Here is a 14,203-nt window from a genome sequence, read left to right as displayed (position 1 = left end):
ATTTTATAATCAAATTAAACAATGCTAAACAAGACAAATTATTATACTTAGCTTTATGCCCTGGGCTTTCTAAGATGATCTAAATCACAGTTCCCTTTCAACACACCCTATGCAATTGGACTAAAGCCTAGAAGAGTTATAGTGTAGAGATTTCCTACACCTTCTCATTTCTATTTTAAATTTTATTGCATGCTGGTCTAGTTCTGCTATTCAGAGAGTATCAAAACAATTACCATGTAAGTTTCATTTCCCTTGATTTCCTACAAGGAAAAAATAGGTGTACTCTATGCACATATAGTTTCTTTGTCCTTATTAAAAAATTGTATAGGTTGTTTATCCATAGACTGGTATGACTTCTAGCAGCACTCACCTGGCACAAGAAACTTACAGTGGAAATGCTGACAGCCAAGTTAATAAAATATACAAAAGTAACACCTTTAGATGGCTTAATTTCTTCTCCCTTACAGCTGTAAATTTTTTGCTCAGCCTATAATCTCTCTATTTTTCTAAAATCATATTCATTACATTCCAACACAACCAACATGGTCCTCCAGGGAACATAAACTTTCTCAACAATGTACTGGACCTCAGTAATATTAAAGCCTCTATTTTCTCATTAAACAAAATCTTCATTGACTCTTCTAATTTTGATTTGAAACACTGAGTTTTAAAGTTTAACATACTTTTAACCCAGTGAATCACAGGGTTTTGGACCAAAGCATACCCTTGACTTATTCTTAAATTCTACATCCAGCAGGACCTGGACAAACTTGAGATGTGGGACCACAAGAACCTTACAAAGATCAAAAATTCCAAGCGCAAGGTGCTGCTCATTTTACCCAAGCAGGCAACAGGAGCTACCCTCCTCTTGCAGTCATTTACCAGCCATGTCAAAATAAAACCATGTTCCAAGTTCTAGCAATGCTATTCTCCCTGACACTTTTCCTTGATTTGACTTTAATCCATAGAGGGAAACTTTTACCGGGTACCACCAATCCATGAGGCTGCTTTAGACAACAAAAAGCACTCCTGAAATGCAGAAAGCTAAGCTATAATTTAGACTGCTATTGAGTGATAGTTTAAACAAGAGGTTTTTCCAATGGATAAAGCCTGCTGTAGTCCTTAGAACTTGATCACAACTTCCAAATATTTCTCCACAATCACAAAATCCACGGCCTAGTTTGGGGTTGTTTCGCGCTCTTTTGCAATTAAAACAATTGTTGACACCATAATTACAAGGCAACCCATATTTTCAGTGCTTTCTGAAAGAACACCCCTCACCTCCATCCCCCATTTCAGTCACAACCAAACATTTGCAAAACAGTGATTAATAGTGAAAGAATGTATATTCAGCTTCTGCTGGCAGAGTGACAGCTTCTCCTTACGGAAGAGAACATTACCAAACCTCTGCCACTGAAAAAAAGGGGAGGAAATACACTTGTTTTCAACTAAAACAAAACTGGTCTACTCATCCCATGGAGTCTGAGATGCAATGATAAATTTCAAGATTTCAGGTAATAGTAAGGCCAACTCAGTAGACAAAATTAGTATTAATCAAGATTCTAGCCTAGTTCAAAAATTCTAGAATCTGCTTGTTTTCTTAATCTACGTAATTGTAATATAATTACTAATCCTATGCTAGTGCCTTATCACATCAGCTCCCTTAGAGACAGTGCTCGTGGAAGGTCATGTCCAGGTCCAAATTCTTCAACTGAACCTTCTCAATTATCTCCCTTATTTTCATTTACCCTTAATATAGAGGGAACAATGTTATAAGGGATGAAAGTCTTCCACAACTGGGCTAAATTATCTGCTTTCAGATAACAGCTGAATCGTTTAAGACTGTGTTCTTCTTACTGAGAACTAGGGAAAGAAATTCAGAGTTAATTTATCATTACCCTGCTGGGCTATTTAAAGTGAAAGATAATGGCCTACAAATTGATATATAGCTATTTCACTGCAATAGCTGAGGACTGCTTTTAACTCCTCATGCGAACACATAGCAAACAAGTGAAACGTCATTGGCAGGCTTCTCTCTTTTTCTTTCTGGACCCACTTCCTGCCTATGCCAAAAGAGGGAATTGTCATTCTTACAAATAAAGAAAAAAGCAGAAAAAGGAGATTTTGTGTAATCTGTGACTTTTATTATGCTCCCATCTTTCTCAGAGGTGCCCAAGAATGCCAAATATTGAGTAACTGTCATTTAACCTCTGAAATTTAAAGTTTAATTTCAGCAACAGAAAGAGTGAGAAAGACATTTGTTTCAAATAGCTTGCTGTGTTGGAACTTGCAGCAAGAGAATACTCCTCTTTGTAGTGAAAAATAAGAAAGAATAGCCACCAAGAGACTTCCAGTATTTGATATGGAACATCCAAAATTGAATGTGAAGGGTGAGTGATTATTTCAGGGTTAATAATGTATCCCCTCTTAAAAGAAAGAAAAAACAGGAAAGTAAAAATCATAGTTCACAAGCTGAGTCCAAAGACAGCAGGTGACAGAAAGCAGTGACCTCAGATGACTGTTCTAGGACCACATCCCAAAAGCCAGCACAATTAGCACTAATTGATCAGCAGTCATGCCAAGAATTGAGCAAGCATTGAAAACCAAAGTCTCCAGCTCTCCCCAGAAAGGATGCCTTCTCCAGTTCAGAAATCTGGAACACCAGTGCGGAGAAACCAGCATTTTCCCTATTAGCACAACACTGTGCTCATAAATACAGGGCTCATCAGTCACTGAGAAGCATCTACAGATTCATAGAATCATTAAGATTGGAAAAGACCTCTAAGGTCTTCAATTCCAATCATTCACTCAGCACTGCAATGTCCAGCACTAACCCATGCCTCTACACAACCCATCTACGCATTTTTTCCAACACTTCCAGGAATTCTAATTCCACCACTTCTTTGGGAAGCTTAGTCCAGTGCCTGACCACCCTTTCAGTGAAGAATTTTTTCCTAATATCCAATCTAAACCTCCCTGACACAACTTGAGTTGAGCAGCATTTCACTTTGTTACTTCACTTGCAGCACCTACCATATTTACCATATACCATAAACCACCAGTAAATCTAAGTACTCTGTGACTATGAAGAATTGCTTTCTGTAGTGCAACACAGGATATCAATTATCAAAAACACCACTGACATCTTTCACCTGCATTCAATTACCAAACTATGCAGGGCTGAGCAAGTTACTTTTGCTTTGAAGTAAAATCCTTTGCACCAAAGTATATCAGGAGTACCCAGTTTGAAAACATCACAGAGCAGCCAGAACTCAACACAGGTCTGCAAGCAGTGGATATGAAATAGAAAACTCACAGGGCAACTTTGGAACATGATGTCTCTTACAGTTTGTCTTGATTAAAAACAGAGGGGAAGGCAAAAAGGAGGCCAGAACTCTTCCAGAGTCCCTGATGACTAACAGTGACAGGACATCTTCAAACAGCATTATTTTCCCAGCTACCTAGTGAGTGCAGCTTTTTTTAAAAAGCTCAAATGATCTGTCTGAAGAAGACAAGAAAAAAACCTGTCAGTTCTCTACACACAAACTGGTGAAGCACTATGCTGTTCTAGGCAACTACTGCTTCATGACTTCATGAATTTGGGATGGGTAATTAAGCCCTAAGGGAAACAGGGGCGGGGGGGCGGGGAGAATTGCTTCCTGAAAAATAGTAGAAATCAAAAAGCACTGTGGCAAAATAGTATGCCAAGAGGGTCTCATATCAAATATTGATCCAGCTCCTATAAACATGTGAAGTTCATGGAAGTCAAGTTTCCCATTAATGCTACATCCATGTTTTAACAGAACTACCTCATATTTTAGATTCATTTTTGCTGAAATAGCAAAATATTTTCAGCTTAAAAATCAGAGGTACCTTTAAATAAATATAAGAGGATTCTAAAAGCATGTCCTGAAATATTTCCCTCATCTCCTCTCTCCTTTCCTCCCTTCCACATTACTACAAAATGCTATTTAAAAAAAAAAGTACTATATCCTAGAACCTATCTTAACTTCTGTTAAGCTTCATTTTGTTTGCAAATAGGAATGACTGGTGCAGCACTTCAGAATACCGAAATTCTGGAGCTTTATGTCCTCTCCCATTTTTTCATTGCTATTTCACCTTAAAGAAACTATTTCTAGAGAAGTCACCTGATACACAGAGGACTAGAGAGCACAAGGGCTTACAATAATGTACCCATTTATTATACAGTTTTATTTGGCACTGATCCTAATTAGAAAAATGGCAAAACAAAGTGGTTTCATTTAGGTCAGCCCCATCACTCAAGATGTGCAAAAGCTTTCTGTCTTCTACTTCAGTTCTGAAAACATTATCTGAAAATGCAGATGTGGGGGGAAAGTTTTATGCTATATTAAAATGCCTTCTAATCATAGACACATAATTCAGATATGCACCAAGTGCCTGACTGTACTGCATTACCACCACTGAGGTTAGACTACAGCAAAAGGATTTGGAAATGAGTACATGCTGTGGCTGTTCAGCAGACTCATAGCAGGCTCAGATTTACATCAAAATTCAGCAGAGAAGTAAGAATTTTTTCACATGGAGTAAAATCATGAAGCTCCTTTTCATAGGAAGTGAGCAACTCACAGCTGAAAACTGCTGCACTGTCATTTTGACTATTTTAGTCTTCGCTTATAAGCTGATAGGGCACTAGCACAGAGAATCATAGAAAGTCACAAGCTGGAAAACCTCTGGAGGTCAAACCTCCTGCCAATTCCAAGAACCAGTTTCAAAGCTGGATCTGCTGCTAAGGACCTTATCCACTACAAGTGTTAATACCACCAGAGATGGAAATATAACAGCCTCTTTTTTTCAGCAACCCACTCCAGTGCACAGTTACACCACCTGTGCAGAAATGCTGCCCTTACACTCAACTCCCTTTCTGCAGCTTATTTCCACTGTCTCTTTTCCTTCTAGAGGTCCCCTCCAAGAAGAGCCTGGCTCCATCTTTTATAGCAACAACTCACCAGGTAAGCAGTGACAGCAGCTGGAAGTTCCTAGAGCCACTTCTATTACAAATTAAGTGAAGTCAGCTCCCCTGCTGCTCTACTCCTACGTCATGTGCCCCAAGCACTGAACTCTCACCAGTCTCTCACTACCTGTCAAACTGGGGGCCTGAAGCCAAGCATGGTATTCTAGACATGACCTCATGAGTGCTAAGTAGAAAAACATAAACACTACTTCCTGTCTGGCTACTATCCTTCTCACATCTGTACTAATGCATTGGGTTACTCCTTCTCAGGTGCAAGAATTTGCTTTGGGTTTTTTGGGGGGCTTTTTTTAAAACAATTCATGGGGTTTCTGTCAGCCCATCCCTCCCTCTTGAGGCCCCAAGGAAAGGGAACAGAAATGTTCCTCAATGGTCTAATATGATTTACAAATCTGCTGAAAGTGCACTCTGTTCCATTCTGCATTCGTACCAATGCTAAACTGCACCAGGCTCTGTCCCATGCCTTGAGGAACACAAATGGTTCAGACAGTTGTCTCCCTGCCTTTTGGCTCATCTGTCTTGTCCAGATCTCTGATTCGGCTGTGCATTCAAAGTCTTTGTAAAATCCTGATCAGGGAACAGTACTGCTTTCCCTACACCCAAAGACACAGCAACAACTTTCTCTCAGAAAGAAAGCATCTTGGGCACCCTTCTCAAAATCCATGATGGCTCTTCACAATCACCATCTTGCCTTTTATGCATGGAACTGCCTTACTGAAGCAAGCCATTGCATTGAGAAATGTTTATTTATGCTGTTAGGGACTGAGGACACAGGAGCCCTTGGGGAAAGACATTTAGTAAGCACCTAAGTCTCACTATCAAAAGGTCTTTCCAGTAACTTTACCTGCAAGTTTCTCTTTGAAATTCTGCTCATTCTTCTACACTCCAATCACAAGCAGAATCCACACCTTTCTTCATGAACCAATTTATACTACCCAGGGATGTGTATGGGAGTTCTGAGGATCTCATTTCTCTCTGACCTATCAAAACATGAAAATATCCCTTCACTTTTTTCTTCTTACCAGATCCCTCCAAAACTCCAAAAGAAATCAATCAGTAAATAACATGCTAACAGCAAACAACATCTTGCCTATACACCAAAGTCCCTAACTGTGCTTGTCCATCAATGACAGAGTATATACAAAGGCACAATTTGATATCAATGGAGAACTGAATTCCATTATAGTTATCATGTTTCCAGCTGGAACTTAATTTCTTGTCCATATTTCTAGTTTTCATCTTTTAATTCACTGGATTTCCAACCTTCATTTACGTCCTAAACTTCTGAGAGGCTGATCACCAGATATTATTTAATACATCTTTTTCAAAATAGCCATTTTGTTTACATCAGTTCACTTCTAGCCTCACTGTAATTTATTAGAGAATAGTCATTATTATCCAAGGCTCCCTTTAATTCTGGTCTGCTCCCTTCAATAAGGCTTTTTTGTAGATCTAAATCTAATTAGAATGTCCTTTATACAAATAGAACCATATCAAGCAGTCCGGACTTTCTCATCTAAAATAAGAAACTGTCTGCATAATTTAGCAATGCTTTTGACGACACTGCTTCATTTTCCAATCAGCAACCTTCTTAATACAGTAGCCTACTTCAGAACATGTTTCCAAAATTAACTTTTGTTCTCACTTCTGATGTCCAACGAATGTACTATATTGCTGCTCCTCCTCATCCACACTAGGTTAACTGTATTTTATATCTGAATATGTCAAGTACCAATGATTTATTTTCTAAATCAACTCAAAAGTCATGTAAACATTAAAAAACATGTATCTTTGTTGAACCATTGGAACTAGGATTAACTCACACATTTCTCATCACAGCCTTCCAGGCTATTTTCTTTTTGCCTGCCCCCATGACCTTCATAATTTTTTTCAAAATTCCATAGGAACAGAGCCTTTGCTACTATTCTCAAAACTCAACATGATGTAAATGTATTTTGAAATGCATCACCAGAATCAAGCAAAAAAAGGTTTTGGCTGACCCCAGCATTCGCTGTTCTTCTAACTTCCTGCAATTTTATAAATTAGCCATTAAAAACCCAGTATAAAATTAGAGTACTGCATTTTAAATTATGTATTTTAAAAAAAAAACAAAACTCAGGAGATGTGTTTCACATGTGTTTCATAGGAAGTCAGGAACTCACCTAAGTTACCACATGAAGACTCATGCTGGATCAGGTTTGAGACTTGAGTATTTTGTATGAAGGGAGTTGAATATTTATTTATTTTTAAAGCAGGTTCTTCTTAAGAATTTACCAAAAAAGTGAGATAGAAAAAGAAGGAGAAACCCTCTCTGCAACTAGGTATGTTCCTCAGCCTGTTTTCCAGCGGATGAATGCTCCAGTCCCTGAATGCTACCACAGTCACATTCCACAAGCAGGATATATATTTCAAGGTAATCATTTAGCTGTCTGCCAGAGATGCACTGTTCTTTACCTTCAAGTTTCACAAGTTACTTTATTTTGATAAGTAATGTTGTAGCTGTGTTCTCTCAGAAAAGAGCTATCAAAAATTGAAATTACTTTTTCTGTTATAAATTCATTCTAGTCTAGTTGGATAGCTAGTTGGATATAACTCACAGAAGTTTTTGTTTAAGGAACAAACATATTAGCAAGAACACAGACCAGATGACAGCCGATACGACAGTTTTCTGATTGTTCATTATCAGCATCAAAGTCTTACACTAGAGTTTTGAAACAAAGCTGCTAACAAAGATAAAGTAAAACTTATTACATACTGACAGCACAATGCCAAGTGCAGACATTTTGCTCTGGTATGCCACTAATTTTTAGGTAAAATACTCAAATAGCAGCAAGTGAAAAGGTCTCTGGCAAAACTCACCTTGGTATGAAAAAATTTGTAAAAGAAAAAGCAGCAACAGAATATCTTAAACTCTGTTTTGGTGGTTAAAATTTGATTTCATGGTTTTCAGCCATGCTGTAGTATTGAAGCATTTACTAAACAAAGTGTTTATTTTTGGTTTGCTATAAAGAAATTTTCAAAATGTGGACTATGAATGCTGATTGCTACTATTATATCAGGCTGTTAAAAGGAACAATCATGACTTTTCCCAGTACAGTTAAATAATAAAGCTTTACTTCTTCCTTCATAGACAGTGCAGTTTAAAACAAATACTAAACTTCAAGAATTAGTCTTAAATATTTTATTGGCCCTCTCTTACGCTTCAGAGAACACTTCACATGAAATATTTAGATGTAGTTCATGAAGCATCTACCCTGGATGCAATGCAATAATTCATACACTATAGCAAATAGCTTCTCTTCTGCAGATCTGAACTATACCAGTGTATTCATAGAGTGCACAAGACATGTACAAACGTCTGACTTTCTAAAGACAGGAGTATACTGGGCACTACAAGAAATCCTTCCTGACATGCTGTCATGGTTGCTTTTAGTAATTTCCATGCATTTTCTCTTCTTAGCATTAACATTTCCATCACCAGACTTCCATCTATCATTGCCTTACATTGACACCTGCTGGAAGTGATTGGAATCGTAAACCATTTTTTTTCCTCCTCAATTAGCGTCTGATTTAGTTCTACAAGAAGACCAAAAAATTCTACCTTCAGCAAACTAAACAGACATCTGAAAAACTAAGCTACATGAGTTTTTAACGAGCAAAAAAACATACACCATGTAATTTTAAGCAATGTGTAATTCCCAAGGCTATTACTGAATGGGTTCTCAATCAGAAAATGTATTTTAATAAGAGCCTTTTAAAAGATTTTTCTTCACTACCCCTTGGGTGGAACTCAACAAATTAAGTATGCAACCATTTATTGGGTTCTGAGGCTAATTAGCAAATAATTATTACTGTAAGAGTCACTAAACAGTGGCTTGACAAACATTTTACAAACAAGTTTATAAAATATGTTACTAAACAGGCAATTATAACTCAATGTTTACATTATTTTAAAAATTTGCTTTATTCACAAACACAAACCAGCTGTTTAATGACAACTGTTAGACAAGAACAACTGAGGAATGTTTGTTAAAACAGCTTGTATGTACACAAACTACTGTCTCTCATTCCTCATAATCAAGATGCATCTACTATACAGAGCTTGGTAAAACTGAAGCACACTAAAACAGCCACTGGAAGAAAATGTTTTTTTCCCATATGCCAGAACTTCATGTTCAAGCTTCACTTTTACAAACAGCATCCTGCATTATACTTTTCCCTTACTCTCAGTCCCTACTCTTAAGGATGGGATCTCTCTCTCACTTGATGTCATTTTTTTAATTCCTCACAACAGAAAGCACATTTCAGATTAAAGCAGGTAGGATGATTCAGGTGGCTTTGCTTTATCATCAGAACAAGACTTTGGTTCTTACACACCTTTGTATGTGAAACACAAGCATATTTTCATCAAAAAAACACAGACACTTGTAAAGTATCATAAGCAGCAAGACGAGAATAACAACTTCAAAGGCACCCAAATAGAATTTATGTAATGTTATGTCAGTATATATACAGCTGAAGACCTATCAAATTGTATAATTTTGTGAAGTTTCAAGACAGAATTCTTATATTAAAAGTTCCTAATATTAGCACAGTTTGACTACCTCACACTGGCATCAACACTGCAGCCGTATTAACTCATGGACTTTACAGATCAGTTAGAAATTTATTAATTTTATTTACTTATTTTAATCTGGTGAGTGATCAAGCTACTTTTAAAGGTGAATTTTACCAGGTATCCTAGATCATCACCATAGTATTAAGGTTCATATCTACTGAGCCTGTGGAAAAAAAAAAAAAAAAAACAAAATGTAAACACCATCTCTGGAAATAGAAACAATCAGCCACCAAAACAGGTGCCATCAAAAATAGCAATAAGTGGTAGCCGATATCAACATGCTTTTTCTCAAACTATTTCTTATTTTTTTTAGCTGAAAGAGCTCAGTCAGTGAAGGCAGAAATTAATGGCTGCGTATTAAGTCTGCTGAACTCATTCCTAATTAAAAGTTTCATAAAGCCCAAAAGAAAAATAACGCTGGGCATAGAAAAGCACAGTTGTTCTACCTAATGAGTAGACAGGAGTTAAAGAATCATACTGACCATGAAGTAACTAACTCCCTGAGAAAAGAACTGGGAATATTTTACAAAAAAAAAAAAAAAAAAAAAAGAATCACTCAACAAAACAAACAGTTTCTTTCCAGACACCTAAATGGTGGGTAAGAGAATATTTTTCTTTAAAAAATGTATCACTCTGACAAGGACAGGATTGTTTTGTTTTGGTGGTGTTTAACAAAACAAGACACACATGGAGAGCATTACAGGCTTAAAAACACTAGATAGCCTAGATGATTTTGTCACTCATCCCATGTTCACTTTCTTTTCTTTTTATCTCAGAAAGACAACAGTTAGCAATATACACTCTCATTTAGGGCTTACATTTCTTACCTTACAAAGCTTCTGGTACCGGGGAGAAGAAACTGCCATCCTCTGTAAACGATGCAACAACACCACAACTTTCTGAAGAGAGGTTCTCACCACAGCCATCATTTTAAGTTTGCCACACTTCTGAAGATACCTCAGAATTTGCATTATAAATGAAGAGCAACTATCATTTCCTCCCGGTCACTGGACAATGATTTGCCAGCTTTCTGAGCATGCTCTCTTCCAGGACTGCTTTTGCAAGCTACAGGCTTTATATGTTTCAAAGGCAAAGAAGATTGATATAGCATAAGTTTTTTCTCCCAAAATAACCCCACAAAACAAATGCAAAAAAATAACAGCCTTCACAGATTCTTCTAATCTGTACTGCTCAGCTCTGCTTTTGCAGAGGGCAAATGAAGTTGAGCAGCCGATCGTCTGCCACCGTTCAGGAGTGCACAAAATAGCCAGGAAAAGGTTATTAATTTAAGCTTGAAAGCTGCGGGAACAAAAAAAGAATTCCTTCAGGAAGACGGCTCCAGTGTATCACAACAGTTGTTCTTCCCTAGTAGCTGCTTTCTATCGGCAAATTGAGCGTTTGCTCCCTCACTCTGGGAAAGGATGCTCTCGTTTTCAGACTGAACGCAGCTCTGGCAGAGCTGTAGAGTGAGTGAATAACAGCTTGTGTTATAAATCTTGAGAGAGGAGCACAGGGGTACCTGCCCTAATTATATCAGCCATACGTTAAAGGCTAATAAATCACATAGGCATTTCTCCAGACTAGATTACCCAACACAAAAGGGAAAACTGCAGGGGGTAAACCTCTTTTTGTAAAAACTCTCTTAAAGCTTATTTAGTCACAGGGATCTCAAAGGATTCTCACTTGCACCAAAAAGTAAAAATGTTTTTTCACAAGCCATTTCCAATTAAATATTTTCTGGAATTACTTTAGACAAGAAAAAAATAGGGTTTTGACAAAGTAGAAGCACACAGTTGCATCATCAATCCCCTTCTCTAAGTCATCCTTGAGTCCAAAGAGCTAACATAATTTTGATGTATTTCCCATGACAAAGCAGAATTATTTAAGCCATCTAAGGATGACAGTAGGATGTTCAAGAGCATGGGAGTGTGCTGCTACCAGCAAGGCACTCCCAATGCAATACAGTCAACATACCTCTAAGGTGTGGCAGCATAACCAGGGCCAGCTACTCATTGCTTCCAAAAGTGTTTTGATGAATCTACTCGAACCTGTTATCAGAGGGCTGCTGTAGGAAAGGTTCAGGGAGGCCTGAACACAGCAGGTGGAGCACTGATCACATGATCTAAAGTGTATATTTCCACATGAAAAGGTACCTACACACTTCAAGCACACCAATCAGCACAATAAGCAGGCAATAGCTATCCTGACAAGTTGGTATGATCCAAAACAATGCACAGCTTAGATGTCAGTGCATATACACTGCTTTGCTTCTTCTAAGGCACCTTCCCAAAAAGGAGATGAATGCAAGGTTCAGGTTCTTCATAAAGGACATTTAAAAACTCTCCCCATCCAATACTGGGAAGACAACCTTTTCATCTTTATTTTTAGGACTGAATCAGTGTTTCTACCACTCCTCACATAAACCCCATTTCCATGTACCCTGCTTTCTTCTTGATCTGTCTGCAACAATAACATCATCATTTCGAGTAAACAGATATACAGATTCCCTGTATATAGAAATCTTACCAGCTGTATTCACCTTGCCAGACACGCTGTCCTCATCTTCACCACTTATTTGAACTGTTCCTCTGCATGCCATTGCTCCTGGCTTAGATCCATTCCCACCAGAAGTCTGTTTCTTTAACCTTCCAGATTGAGCCTACCATGATTAGCTGACATGCTCTTACCAAACATCTTTTAAGGAAAGCTATGAAGCAGCAGAATTCTGAAACCGTGGAAGCATTCAGAAATGACTGTGCAAAAGATCAAGCCTCTTCTGTGTAAGAGACCCCACAGCCCACACTCTCCTTACTTCAGTTCTGCTTTTTATCTTCCCAGATATTCCAATGTACAAGTTTGAATCAAGCAGTGAGACAAATAGCTGGCCACCACTTATGGTAACTTTTTTTACAACACAACAAAATCTTTTAATTGTTTTGAACACCTTGACATCTGGAGGCACAAGACTTCACGTACATTGCACTACTTCTTGCTATTTCCTAGCTTATTTTCTGCATCTTTTTTCAAACTAGGTTTCAATCTCTTCCAAGTCACTGCTAAACATTTTTCAACACAGACTGTAGCATTTTGGCACTAACGTGAATGGAAAGTCCTCTATACAACATTTACATACTGAGAGAATTGATTGAACTGACTGATGATGGTGGATTTCTCCTTTTTGAAAAGACACTGCTACCACACTTAAAAGTCAGCATTATTTGCACAGCACTGTTGCTGGCCTCAGGTATCACAATGAAAGGCAAAACAAGGCTTCAGTGCTCAGATCACTGATTCCACTGTAGAGTAGCTTAAGCTGCAGCCAAACAAGTTAGGCCCAAAATGTAATGGAGAATAGTCCTCCCATGCGTGTACAGATGCCAGTTTAACAGATGATCCTATTTTGAAAATGCATGACATGTAACAACAGCAGCAACAACAAATTTGTCATATTTTATCTAGGTTCAGGTCATCTCACCTAGAATCTATCACACCTTAAACTAATAGTGAAGTTTTAGTTAATACACAGGTCTTGGGGGCAGAGGCATCTTTACACAGGGCAGAGGTTATAATCCCTGCTTTTGTCTTAAAACCATTTAATCACAAGCCTTAAAACCAATACTTCTTTACATATTCAACAAAGTGCCAAGAGAACAATGCTGTTATTTTATACCACGTAATATGGAAAGAACAGGAAATTACCTTTGTTTAATCAGATAATAAGCTTAAGAACTTGCAAGGGAGTGGGCTTGATCTCTTGGGGTGAAGCAAGATGTTAGAGCTTCATTTTGTTTTCAGGAGTGCAACAAATTTGAAAACAAACAGTGATTTTGGAGCGTTTGCCAGTGTTGTGATATGAATGACATTGAGTCATCTTCATTTACATTTAAAGCAGGACTGTAAGATGGTAGGGACAAAGTTCATTCTGGAAGTCATTATGCTATGTCAGGCTTTGACATGCTCCACTTCCTAGGGCAGCCAGAAAAGGCCTACAATATTATGTAAGGTCATGGGTGAGTTAAGTGACGATACCTCACGTGCACAGTCTCAGAAAGAGATGGACAGTATCAGGTACCGGGATGCTGGACCAGGAGAGGTCATGCCCTAGCACCTCCACCTGCCTTTTCAGTTGTTACAAGACAGGACAACATGCACAGTCAGGAGTTGGTTATAGACCTTCTCCTTCTCTCACAGCAGGCAGTCTTGCCCAACAGTTTTCCCCTCACACAGCACAGCTCAGGCAATTTTAATCAGATTGCAGCACAACAAAAAATGGCAAAATACGTTCCACACTCACAGTGCTTCACAGCCACACAGAGCCAACAAACAAACTGTGAAATAACAGCTGTATCTAGGTGTGATTGACTACACAGAATGCAAGGTAATGCAGAAATATGTCTACATATAGCACTGCCTTCTGTTGTTAGCTGCCTATGCCCTGTTGTAGCTCTTCTGCTTCCACTACATTACAGTAGTTGGGAGTGGTGCCAATAGAAAGCATAACATTAAGTTCTAGGGGTCACCACTACAGACTAGTCTCAGCATTTCACAAAAAGCCACATCTATACAGATAAGTT

The 14,203-nt window shown here is 38.1% G+C and overlaps 1 protein-coding gene across 1 annotated transcript in view; it reads right to left on the bottom strand.

Moving 5' to 3' along the window:
• Positions 1-14,203, bottom strand: part of UTRN (utrophin) — a 313,286-nt gene that overhangs the window by 174,213 nt on the left and 124,870 nt on the right. The window lies entirely within an intron of this gene.

Source organism: Cinclus cinclus, chromosome 3, assembly GCF_963662255.1.
Source record: "Cinclus cinclus chromosome 3, bCinCin1.1, whole genome shotgun sequence".
Classification (NCBI taxonomy): Eukaryota; Metazoa; Chordata; class Aves; order Passeriformes; family Cinclidae; genus Cinclus; species Cinclus cinclus.
Note: the sequence above shows the minus strand (reverse complement) of the source record. Positions and strands in the feature narration are given on the sequence as shown.